Source organism: Elephas maximus, chromosome 10 (genome assembly GCF_024166365.1).
Source record: "Elephas maximus indicus isolate mEleMax1 chromosome 10, mEleMax1 primary haplotype, whole genome shotgun sequence".
Taxonomy (NCBI): domain Eukaryota; kingdom Metazoa; phylum Chordata; class Mammalia; order Proboscidea; family Elephantidae; genus Elephas; species Elephas maximus.
Genome location: NC_064828.1, coordinates 47,641,549 through 47,653,547, shown reverse-complemented (window position 1 = coordinate 47,653,547; position 11,999 = coordinate 47,641,549). Strand labels below are relative to the sequence as shown.

The 11,999-nt window shown below is 47.9% G+C and overlaps 1 long non-coding RNA gene across 2 annotated transcripts; it reads left to right on the top strand.

The window, feature by feature from the left end:
- The first annotated feature begins 4,667 nt into the window (after positions 1–4,667).
- On the top strand, positions 4,668–11,692 carry LOC126084325 (uncharacterized). Of its 2 annotated transcripts, none has more exons than XR_007519017.1 (3): positions 4,668–4,947; positions 7,828–7,915; positions 11,178–11,692. It is a non-coding gene; the product is annotated as an uncharacterized LOC126084325 (long non-coding RNA). The 2 variants fall into 2 exon arrangements; XR_007519016.1 differs by lacking the exon at positions 4,668–4,947 and adding an exon at positions 5,634–5,970.
- Positions 11,693–11,999: the final 307 nt, after the last annotated feature.

Genomic DNA, 11,999 nt, shown 5'->3' with positions numbered 1-11,999 from the left:
AGAGGAAAAACAAGCCTTCGAAATACCTCCAGACCACACAGCCAAATTAAGAACAACCAGCTTCCCTGTATACCTACCCTGAGCTGCAGCTGCTCCCAGGGAGAGGGGCCTGTGGGAAGGCTTTACCCATGGCTGGAGGGCACAGGTGCCATGGGAGGGGTGCTCCATTTTCACTCAGGGGGCTGGATGGATTCGTGGAAAAGGTGAGGAGCTGAGGTTGGTTCTGAAAAGATGAATCCAAATGTGCGGGCTGGCAAAGGAGAGGCCTTCCAAGCAGGACGAGCAAAACCTGGAGAGCCAGGAGGAGGTGGAAGCCTCTGGAATGGGGTGCAGCAAGGCCTAGAAGAGAGGTCTGAGCCGGGGTGAGGAGCAGGCCTGGGGCCTGTGCAGCCAGACAGCTCCCAAGGGAAAGACACATTCCAGTCCTCTGTGGCCCCTGCTGTAGCTGTTTCTCTGGCTCCTTCGGGGCTTTCCTACACCTTCAACCTGGCCAGAGTCCTGAGAATCAGAGTCCCTCGGGGGCAAGGTCCAGGGGACTCCTGGGGGAGGAGGGCTCTGGAGAAGGACCCCCAGGAGAAGAGGCTGCTCCTCCTCAGACCTGGCTGGCCTGTTCCTCTTCAGAGAGTGCCAGGATACAAGAGCTGCTGCTGAATTTCTGGCCATTAACACAGAAACTTGGGGGTGGGGAGCTTGTCAAGAAGAGGAAGCAGCTGCTCCCTGGTCTGGGTCCAGCATGAGGGTACCCGCCAGTGGTTCTCAAACTTGTGGGCACAAGAGTCAACTAGGGGTGGAAAGACCTGTTAGCATGAAGAGTCCCTGTCCTCCTTCCTTTCCTCTGAAGTCAATATTCAGGGCGGGACCAAGGGATGTGCAGTTTTAACAAGCACCCAGATGATTCTGATGCCATGGGTCCAAGGCCCGGGAGGTTGGATTTATATGATCCAGAAGCCACCAGGTAGGCTGGGAACAGGTGGCCCACTCCAAGGCATGGCAGCTCCAGAGACCCCAGGGCTTCCCTTTGGTCAATATCAGTGCCCCCACCCTACCCCACCACAAAGTCTCAGAAAGGGGACTTTTCTTCCTGGATCCCTACCTGCTCATCGTCTACTCTAACAAACCAACAAAGGCTACACTAGAGACTCCAGAGCCTGCCCCGCAAATTATCAATAATGTTTTTTTCCTACCAGAAACACAGCCAAACAAAGCAAACATGAGGATTTGTGGTGGCCTTGGGTCTGGGAATCCAAGGCTGAAATGCATTTTGCCTACACAGAAGTCCTTGGCCTCTCAGCGCTCACACCTTGTGAGGATGTTGTCAATGGGACTAAGATGAATATTCCAGAAGGAAGGCTTGAAACCACCAGGCAACAGAGAGAGCTCACAGCTTCTAAGAACCAGGAGGTGGTGAGGTGTAAATTCTCTGCCCACCCCCACAGCTGTTAGTTGCAAACAGCAGGAAGGACTGGGCATTTTGGTGGTGAGGAGGGTCAGGGTGGGATGGATACAAGGAGGCAAAAGGAGGGCATCAGGGGTTCAGACATGCTGCCTCACCAGCCACCCCTTTCCAGGGTCAGGGGGTGGCCGAGGTGCTTGTTTAGGGGCAGATGCGCCTCACTGCACAAGCTTGCAGGCCGCAGTTAAGGTTCTTACTCATCTGCAGCCTGCTCTCTCCTAGATCCTGAGCTGCAGCCTGGCAGGTGGTGGGGAGGGTGGCTTGTCCGTGAGGCTGCGCCAAGGCTCTCAGTGAGGGGCAGAGCAGAACAAGGCTTCTGTCAGCTCTCCGCCAAATTGTCCTAGTATTCCAGTATGCTTCATGGGAGTCAAAGATTTTGCCCTGCTAATTCTCTCCCCTTCCCAGCCACACTCCTAGCTCTGGTCTGTGGCCTTTCTTCCCACAAGGGCTGCCATGTGATGAGGTTTGGAGGGGCTGCTCTGTCTGAGGGAGAGAGAAGCCCCTGAGCCCTAAACCTCTTCCCTGGCTTCAGGCTGGTGAGACTCCATGTAACCAATCGCAAGAGTAATTAGCTGGGCAATACCATCCAACAGGAGGCAAATTTTGCTTTTAAATCATAAGGCAAAGTTATTTCAACTTGCTCCTTTTTTGGCTTTATGCCTCGTTTGGCCTGCACCCTCATTGGGAGAGTTCAGTATGTAAAAAATGGGGAAGCTTTCTGCTCTATGGTTATTGTTATCTCACCATTGTCCATTCCCACTAGTCAGTCTTTTTGAGGCCTGAAGGGAGACTCTGGCTTTCTCTTATAGGTACAAACTTGGAGTTTGACTCGGAACTTGAAGTTGGGTGAGAACTGTAGAACTTGGAGCTATTTGTGGATTAACTCTGCTGAACTTCTTGTTGCACAAAGTGAGCCTGCATGGTATGGTTAGCTGCAGCCTGTGTGACACATGGCCCCCGAACCTCAAACAGACCTGACTTTGAATCACCGCTTACCATCTGTGTGATCCCATCTGTCAAATCGGCATGAAAACATCTACCTCACTGAATTGCTGTTGAGAGAGTCGAAGGAGGTGGTGCTGATTTTTAAAGCGCCTGTTCGCCAGCCTCTCCTTGGAAACCCTATGGGGCCATTCTACTGTGTCCTACAGAGTTGCTATGAGTCGGAATCAACTCGAGGGCAACAGGTTTGGTTTTCTGGTTTGGATCCAAGGTCCAGCTTCAGGGTGGCTGGTCACGTGTTCCTCCCACCTCTTCTTAATTAGGAGCAGGAACCCCTAGGATTCCATTCCCCACTGAGTGCTCATGGCCTGATCATGGCAGCAGCAGTGGCAAGACAAAAAGGGGGCTGGGAGAGCAAATAAAATTCCCATCACATGGAGTGATGGGGAGGGTAGGGAGAGCTGTAGGAATCAGATTCTGTGGGACTGTTGGTATCAGTCCATCTTGCCTGGATCACTGTTTGCATGGTCCCCCCACCCTTACCGCATTCTCCTCTGGAGATGGTAGTCCTCGGTCCCATGTATGGTGCACTCTCCCTCCCCCTACTTACTACCTATATACCACAGGAGGCGCACCTGAGGGCAGCCAGCTGGTACTGAAGCTGAGTTTTCTCAGGTCACAAGCTCCTTGTCCAAGACTTCCAGGCCGCTGGGGCCCACAGAGGGCTGCACGGCCAGGATTTCCTGCCACGTCTGTGTCTCCAAATTCTTCACTACCCAGGGCCACAGGGCTTAGAGGTGTTGGCCCACCTGTCTTCACTTTCTGCTCCAGGTAGGGCAAGGAATTTAAATTAAATAAACAGAGAAAAACAAATGCTAAGAATAATCATAAACTTTAATACATATAAGCCATTTGTGTATATTTAAAAAACAAAAACAAAAAGACCTCACTTACCCTGGGGGTTGTTTGCCTTTCCCTAAGTTGCATGACCCTCAGGCTCTCAGCATTCTGTTCCCTTGGTCACTAGGCCAAGCCTTGCTTTGTGTACTACACAGCACGCGCTGAGGAGGCACCCACTGAGGCATATGCGGCTTGTTCATTGGCCGCCCCCTTCCCCTCCCAGTTGCTGGGGAGAAGGCACGGAGGAGTGAAGGGCCTGCCTTGCCCACCTCTCCAGGTCTCCTTACTCTCCAGGTCTCCAGGAGACAGAGTCTGCAGGTTGCCTGGGCGGTCCTAGGAGCAGATATGTATTATTTTGTGGCAACAAGCAAATTTCCTGGAGGGGGTTTTTGGAAGAACTGGGAGTGGCCCAGAGGGAAGCAAAGGGAAAACAGGGGAGCAGAGGCTATGAGGAAAGAGGCTGAGCCAGAGGCTGCGGGCGGTGGAGGAAACCTGGTCTTGGCCTGAGGCCTCTGAGCTGAGAGCTGCCCTCCCTTCCCTCCCGAAGGATACCCGGGTGGGCGACATCGAAGCCCTCAGCCCATCCACAGGGCTGCTCTGGGAAGCAGGGCCTGAGCAGGCCCAGGCTCAGCTTCTGCGCCTGTGCTGACCTGTTGGAAAGCTTACCCAATTTAGGCCTTGTGTCAGCAGCAGGAGGGGTGGTATAAGGAGGGGCCAATCAGACTGCACAGTAAGCTGGAAAATTCCCACAGTGATTCTGCACTGGGGGCTGCACCCTAGGTGGGAGCCCTCAGCCCCAGGTTCTGTCTGACCTTGACTGCATGTGGAAGGGGGCTTCTGGAACTCTGAGGTTTGCAGGGCAGGGGTGGGGGCAACAGGTGCTGAACAGCTTCAAGGGGAGAGAACGAGAGACCTGGCCTTTGACCCTTCACTTTGTTGTTTTGTCTCTGGTACTGGCCTGACTATGGGCTTACTGGATGTGTGTGTTGGGTGGGGATAGAGAGGCTATTAGGAAATAAGGGAAGACAGACCTGTTTTTCACATAGAGAAGGTCTAACAACCCTCCAAAAGAGGCTGAAAATCTGAAAAGATTGGGCCAGATGGGTTGAAAGAAATCAAGCTGCTTCCACAGGCATCTCAAGACTTTAATAAAATTTAAATGACTATTAAAGCTGAGACATAGAAATTCTAAGGTTCAAGCAATAGCAATTATTTTTAGTACATTGCTGGGCCTGGGGCCTTGGGAATGAACCCTGTGGGCCCTGTTCTTAGAGAGTCTCTCGTTCAGTCCTTTGGTAAGGCCCTGCCAGCAGGAAAGCTGCTCGATGCAGTGCAAAACAAGATAGAAAGTCTCCTGACCAATGTTCTTCTCCTTTTTTCCCAGGAAGTCTGGCTACAGCAGGTGTTTTCTGTTTGTCGGTCTCCAGAACAGGAGCCTCACGCTCTCTGTGCCCCAGGAGGGTGAGAAGGATCCAGGTGCCAAGAGGAGTGTCCTCTGGACACTTGGCTGGATGCCCAGCAGCCCAGTGCCAGGCCCAGAAGGCCTCTCACCCCTGTTGGGCCCAGCCCAGGGGAGGAAGGAAGGAAGCCATGCAAGATAGGGTTTCCCCAACCCAAGACTTGGAATCCTCCTGGCTCCAGTCATCTGATAAGTAAGCTGGTTTGTTAGCTGACCACTGAAGTTTACAAAATCTGTTCTGGGTAAGTGGGCTTCAAGAGGCCAGAACTCTCAACGAGGACAGGAAGAAAAGTTGGAAGAGTTCTGGATGCTCTGTAGGGGCTGACTCGCTTCAGGACCTCCTGGCACAGCCCAAAGCTACAGAGAGGAGCTTGGCAGGAAAGTAGGAGTTTCATTTCAGGCCTCCCCGCCCGTTTCTTCTGTGCTCTTCTGCCTCTCCCTCTCCAGCTGTCCTGGCTCACACACTCCCTGGGTGAGGCACCCTGAGGCCTCCCGCCATCTACTCTGCCCCCTTGAGGTCCAGTTTAAAATGGAACAAATGCAGGGCTGGCCCTTTGATGCTGGATATATAGCTATTGGGAGCCATTGACCATGGCCTTGAGCAGGATTCTCCCCACTCCCAGCTCTGCCATGTTGCCTTGTCCAAGTGGCTGGACAGGGGTTCATGTGTCTATTTATTCCCCTCACTGGAAGTCCACAGCTCCCCTGGCTCCTCTGTGTAAGGGAGGCCCAGTGCTGGGGTTTTTGAGAAATGTGAAGTCAGAGCTGTGAGCACCTGCCGCCCTTCCTGCTTTAGAAGAAATGGTATAATACCCTGTTTTACAATGGTGTTTTGTTTTTTAAGTACACTTCACAGGGAAAAGAAAAGAAACAAAAAACCCAGAAGGGTTGTCCATGTAGTTTTTGACAGGAAGGGGGCATATCACGCATACTACAAATGAGAGTTGTTCAAGGCTTCCTCTCACCAATCACAGGCAGGTCTCCGCCAGTCCCTGGGGGTGCCTTCAACAGAGCCCACTTGGAAGGAGGCGAGAGGCTGCTTTTGCATAAGATGGCTTCCTGCCTGGCCCACTTCTGTGATCCACACTGCTGGGTGCAGGCAGGATGCGAAGCTACCACGACATCTCCAACATGGCTCACTTGGAGGAGAGTCTCTGCAAGGAATACCCTTAGCCCTTGGCTGCCATTGTCATCACTGTACCCCCCAGGCCCTAAGGTAGGGCCTGACCCAAAGGAAGGGCTCAAAAATATTTGCTGATCAAAAAAAAGAACAAAGAAAACTTTTCCCAAATCGAGAAGGAGGTGGTGCAATGATGTGTCCCCTTTGTAGCATTGCTTCCCTGGGTTCCCTCTTGAAGCACCTTTTCCTGGGTAACTGCTGGATACAGGCACAGAGATGAAAGTGACCCTCTCCAGCTCACCCTGCAATGATGGGTCTCTATGGGCTACTTTTTTGAAGGGGGTGATTTTGCCCCATGATGGCTCTGTCTATCTAAAACTTAGTGCTTGACTACTATCACCTGAGAAATGTCCATCTTCACAGGAGTTTTTGTGCCTTCTCTCTGGATGGGAACTTGTATGAGGTTCCCAAAACAAGTGCCATCCAGGCCCCCGGACACTGCCCAAGCAGCATGACCCTAGTTATACTGACCCAGCAAACGTGGCTCTGATAGTAGTTGTCAACTACACAGCTAGAGCTGGTTGATAATTGAAGTGTTGCTTGAGGCCTCTATCCCTGGAAAACCCCCATGAGGCTGGGTACTCTGAGGCTGCTAGCTGGGGCTCCCCCGAAACCATCCCTCCAACTGCCAGGGAAACCAGGTCTTTCCTGTTCTTCTTCTGCTTCTCCTTTTCATCCTCATTCCGGTCCCCAATGAAAGCTTAATCACTACAGCTTTTGGTAAAACCTAAACGACTTGTTTAACTCTGAGGTCTGTGGGTCACCTCCTGCAATAAGGTCAGATGTAGATTTATCTGCCAAGGATGACTCTAATCTGGATAGTCTCCTCTTGGGAACTGTTTCAAAGGGGCATTAAAAGCTTCACCAAAGTTTACGCAACACCACTTGCCATCTAGGACAACGGTGCATTCCTTTCTTCTAAATGCAAGTTTCTCTTTGTTTCGTTCCTATCCCTTTGGATCTGGGAGAGGCTTCTCACTGAGAGGGTTCTGTAGAAAGCCCTGGTGGGTACGGCTAGAGTCCTTGAAAGGGAAGCCCCGAGGATGCGGTTGCGACAAAGCTGGTCTGCCAAGAGGGGCTAATTGTTAAGTTAGACATTTGCACCTTTTATTTCCTTGATTATGGGGGAAGTGGTGGTTCATTTGTAGAATTCTTGCCATCCGTGCAGGAGACTTAGGTTTGATTCCCGGCCAATGCAGCTCATGTGCAGCAACCATCTGTCTGTCAGTGGGGGTTTACATATCAATATTGATGCCGAACAGGTTTCGGAGGAGCTTTCAGACTAAGACAGACTAGGGAAAAAGGCCTGGTGATCTACTTCCAAAAATCAGCCAATGAAAACCCTATGGATCACAATGGTGCAGGACCAGTTGTTTGTGGTCTGGGCAGCACTTCATTCTGTTGTGCATGGGGTCACCAAGAGTCAGAGGCCAACTCAACGGCAGCTAACAACTACATTTCTTCAGCTGACTTTAGAGGTCAAGGATGAGGTCAGCAAAGGTACAAATGGCATGAACCTAATGCATAGGGGTCACTTCCTAGAAAGCCATTGGGCTCCTCAGCTCACTGCTAAGCTGCCCACCAACCAAAATAGGAGTAGAGGTAGGATGAGCCCTGTCTCAGTCATCTAGTGCTACTATAACAAACGGAATTTTATTTTTCCACAGTTTAGGAGGATAGAAGTCCAAATTCAGGACACTAGCTCTAGGGGAAGGTTTTCTTTCTCTGTTGGCTCTGGGGGTAGGTCCTCGTCATCAATCTTCCCCTGGTCTAGGAGCTTCTCAGTACAGGGATCCCAGGCCCAAAAGATGCACTCCACGCCCCGGCGCTTCTTCTTGGTGGTATGAGGTCCCTCTCTCTCTGCTCACTTCTCTCTCCTTTTATCTTTTGTAGGATAAAAGGTGATGCAGTGGGATTGGGGGACGTCTAGCTCTTTTGGCATAACACAGTTTATAAAGAAAATGTTCTACATCCTACTTTGGTGAGTAGATTCTGGGCTTAAAAGCTTGTGAGTGGCCATCTAAGATACTCCACTGGGCCCACCCTGTCTGGAGCAAGGAAGAATAAAGAAAACCAAAGACATAAGGGAAAGATTAGTCCAAAGGACTAATGGACCACAACTACCACAGCCTCCACCAGACTGAGTCTAGCACAACTAGATGGTGCCCGGCTACCACTACCAACTGCTCTGACAAGGATCACAATAGAGGGTCCCAGACATAGCTGGAGAAAATTGTAGCACAAAATTCTAATCTAACTCACAAAAAAGGCCAGACTTACTGGTCTGATAGAGACTGGAGTAACCCCAAGAGTATGGCCCCCAGACACCCTTTTAACTCAGTACCGAAGTCACTCCTGAGGTTCATCCTTCAGCCAAAGATTAGACAGGCCCATAAAACAAACAATAATACAGATAGCTCAACCATGTAAATGAGAGTAAATGGGCACACCAGTCCAGGGGCAAGAATAAGGAGGCAGGAGGGGACAGGAAAGCTGGAAGAATGGAAATGGGGGACCCCAAGGTCGAGACGGGGAGAATGTTGACCTGTCACAGGGCTGGCAATCAATGTCACAAAACAATATGTGTATTAATCATTTAATGAAACACTAATTTGCTCGGTAAACCTTCATCTAAAGCACACACACACACACAAAAAGGTGAAGCAGGCCACACCCTAGAGAAACTCCCCTCACATTGGATCAGGGCTGTGACCTGAGTAAGAGTGTTGCATCCCACTCTAATCCTCTTTAACATGACCCAATCTTGCCTCATTAGCTACAGGCAGAAATTAGGATTTACAACACAGGAAAATTACATCAGATCACAAAATGGAGGACAACCACACAGTACGGGGAACCATGGCCTAGCCAAGTTGACACACATTTTAGGGGAACACAATTCAATCCACTACAAATCCCAAATACACTTGAATATGATCACATTACCTGCAGGTTACTTTTTTTTTTAATTAACTTTTATTGAGCTTCAAGTGAATGTTTACAAATCAAGTCAGGCTGTCACATATAAGTTTATATACACCTTACTCCATACTCCCACTTGCTCTCCCCCTACTGAGTCAGCCCTTCCATTCTCTCCTTTCGTGACAATTTTGCCAGCTTCCTATTCTCTCTATCCTCCCATCTCCCCTCCAGACAGGAGATGCCAACACAGTCTCAAATGTCCACCTGATATAATTAGCTCACTCTTCATCAGCATCTCTCTCCTACTCATTGTCCAGTCCCGTTCATGTCTGCTGAGTTGTCTTCGGGAATGGTTCCTGTCCTGGGCCAACAGAAGGTTTGGGGACCATGACCTCCGGGATTCCTCTAGTCTCAGTCAGACCATTAAGTATGGTCTTTTTGTGAGAATTTGGGGTCTGCATCCCACTGATCTCCTGCTCCCTCAGGGGTCTGCAGGTTACTTCTTACATTCCTTCTTAATCAGCAGCAAACACCAGACCTTTCTGCGGAGTGTTCTCAAAATACCCGTGCCCAGAGCAGCATCCTGGGAGATTCTGATTTGCTAGATCAGGGTGGGGGCCTGGCTGGTGTTCTTTGAAAAAGTTCTCCTGATGGTTCTGATGTGAAACCCTGGGTAAGAACCACTAGTCTGGCACATTTCAGGTTAAAAGTCTTCACTGCTTACTCTCATGGGATGTGGGCACAGTATGGTAGTGTTACAGAGAATCTAAAACCACACTGAACTCAGTGATTTCCTTCTTGCGTAGAGGGATCAGGGGGCAAATGTGCTTTTTGTTACCCAAGAGACTCTTTTTGAGTCATAACCAAGTACCAGCACATGAAGGTGTCATCTTTCATCCAAAGATAAGGTAAGGCGGGTTCCTAGGTCTGCAGACTACGCTGTTCAAATCTGAGGTCAGTCAGATTGACAGTAGGTGAACAGGATGAGATTGTGTGCAAGAGAACTTTGTAGACCAAGAAGCTGCTTTCTCCCTTCCATGAAGCTTGTGCTCTGCGTAGTGGCGAAGGCTTTGCCTTGGACAAAGCCAACCCACTTCATGAGCGCAAGGAGTCTGGAGTCACCTGGGCTAGGAGTTCTTTGTGGTCTAGAACTGAGAAAAGCAAGCAGCCCATGCAGGACTTGAACCAGAGTCTCTAGCCGGCATTATGACCTGCTGACGCAGGCTCATCTCCATTAAAATACCTTGGTAATGCTTCTATACGATGTACATACAAACACTTTCAAAAAAGTAAGAATATCTGTACCTTCTCTTTTGGTATTTTATTGGGATAACTTGGGCCTATTTGCTCAAAAAAGACTGACCATGTTAAGCAGTTGGAAAAAAAAAAAAAAAATCCATACTAGTGGGAACCCTGGTGGCGTAGTGGTTAAGAGTTTGGCTGCAAACCAAAAGGTCAGCAGTTCAAATCCACCAGGTGCTCCTTGGAAAGCCGGGGCATTTCTACTCTATTCTATAGGGTCACTGTGGGATGGAATTGACTCAACGGCTACAGGTTTGGGGTTTTTTTTTTTTTTTTTGGTATACTTTACAGTATAGATTTTTAAAATTATGTTTTATCTGATTCCTTAGTAATACATGATCATTGAAGATCATTTGGAAAATACATTAACATATTTAAAAATGAGAAAAACTATTCATAACCGCTGTGAACATTTTGGCTTAACTTCTGTGAATTTTTACCATGCGTTTTTTACATTGCTGAGATCATAGACTTTGTAAACTATCTCATATCCTATTTTTTTCCCATTTCTGTCATAAATATTTTTCAGTGTCATTTTAAACTCTTCAAAAATATTATTAATGGTAGCACAATATTTTATTGAACCATAATTATTTCTTAATCAATTTCCTTTTGCTGGATATTTAGGGTATTTTAATTTTTTCATAATAGACCTTATTAAAATTTTAGGAAATACAGGTGATTATAAAGAAAAAAATGGGATGTATTCGTAATTCCATCATCCAGAAATCATCTATTACTGTTAGTATTTTACCGTCTTCCTTCTACTGTTTTCCTTTCTGCCAGTGGTTTTTGTTTTAGGAAAAAGACTTCATGAATATCTGATGAAAGCTATCATTCTCTTTTGGGGAAATTAAGATAAGACATGCACTAACATTTGCATGCAGAGGGTCATCAAAAAAGAGGAAGAACCTCAACAAGATGGATTGATACAGCAGCTGCAACAATGGGCTCAAGCATAACGATTGTGGGGATGGAGTAGGACCGAGCAGTGTTTCATTCTGTTCTCTTGTACATAGGGTCACTATGAGCCGGAACTGACTCGATGGCACCAAACAACAACAACGTTTGCATACAGCTTCAGAGTTCTAGAGACCTCTATAGTTCATTCCAGAAATGCCCCACAGGAGGTTGGGGCATTTACCCACCAGCTCCAGCTGGCATTATTTCTCCTGCACTTCAAGTTGTGTTTGGCTTGCACAGACTAAGCAGGCTTTTGTGGCTTCAAAGAAGGCCTGAGGCTTCAGAGAAGCAGGAAATGCATGGAGCACTTGAAGTGGGATGCTGTTGGCTGGAGTCAGAACTGAACCACGTGGGGCATAAATCAGAAAGGTAGAGGTGATGGGTACCAAGAGTGTCTGCCTCTGAATCACACTGTTTATTTTGCATCATGTTTCTTAAATAATCTTACATTGTAAATGTTTTCCATATCATTAAATGTTCTTCAGAACGGGTTTTAATGGCCGTCAATATTCCACAGTATTGGATGCAAATGTAATTTATTGTACATAAAATTGTACTTGTTATACATAAAATTACTGAGGTAATTTTGCCTATCTAATTGTTTTCTAAGGATAAATTCTTATAATGTGAATTACTTTTTGTTTGCTTTTGATGCATATTCCCAAGTTGCCCTCCAAAAAGACTGAATTAAGGTATACTCCCACTAGCAGGAGTAGCTTTTAATTAGCTCACCATTCCTTTATACAAATATTTATTGAGCACTTGCAATTTGCTAAGTACATTATGTATTATAATTTCAGTTTTGCTGGCTTTATGGAAAATATGGCCTTGTACCTTGTAATTTGCATTTTAAAAATGATGAGACTAACAAATTTTTT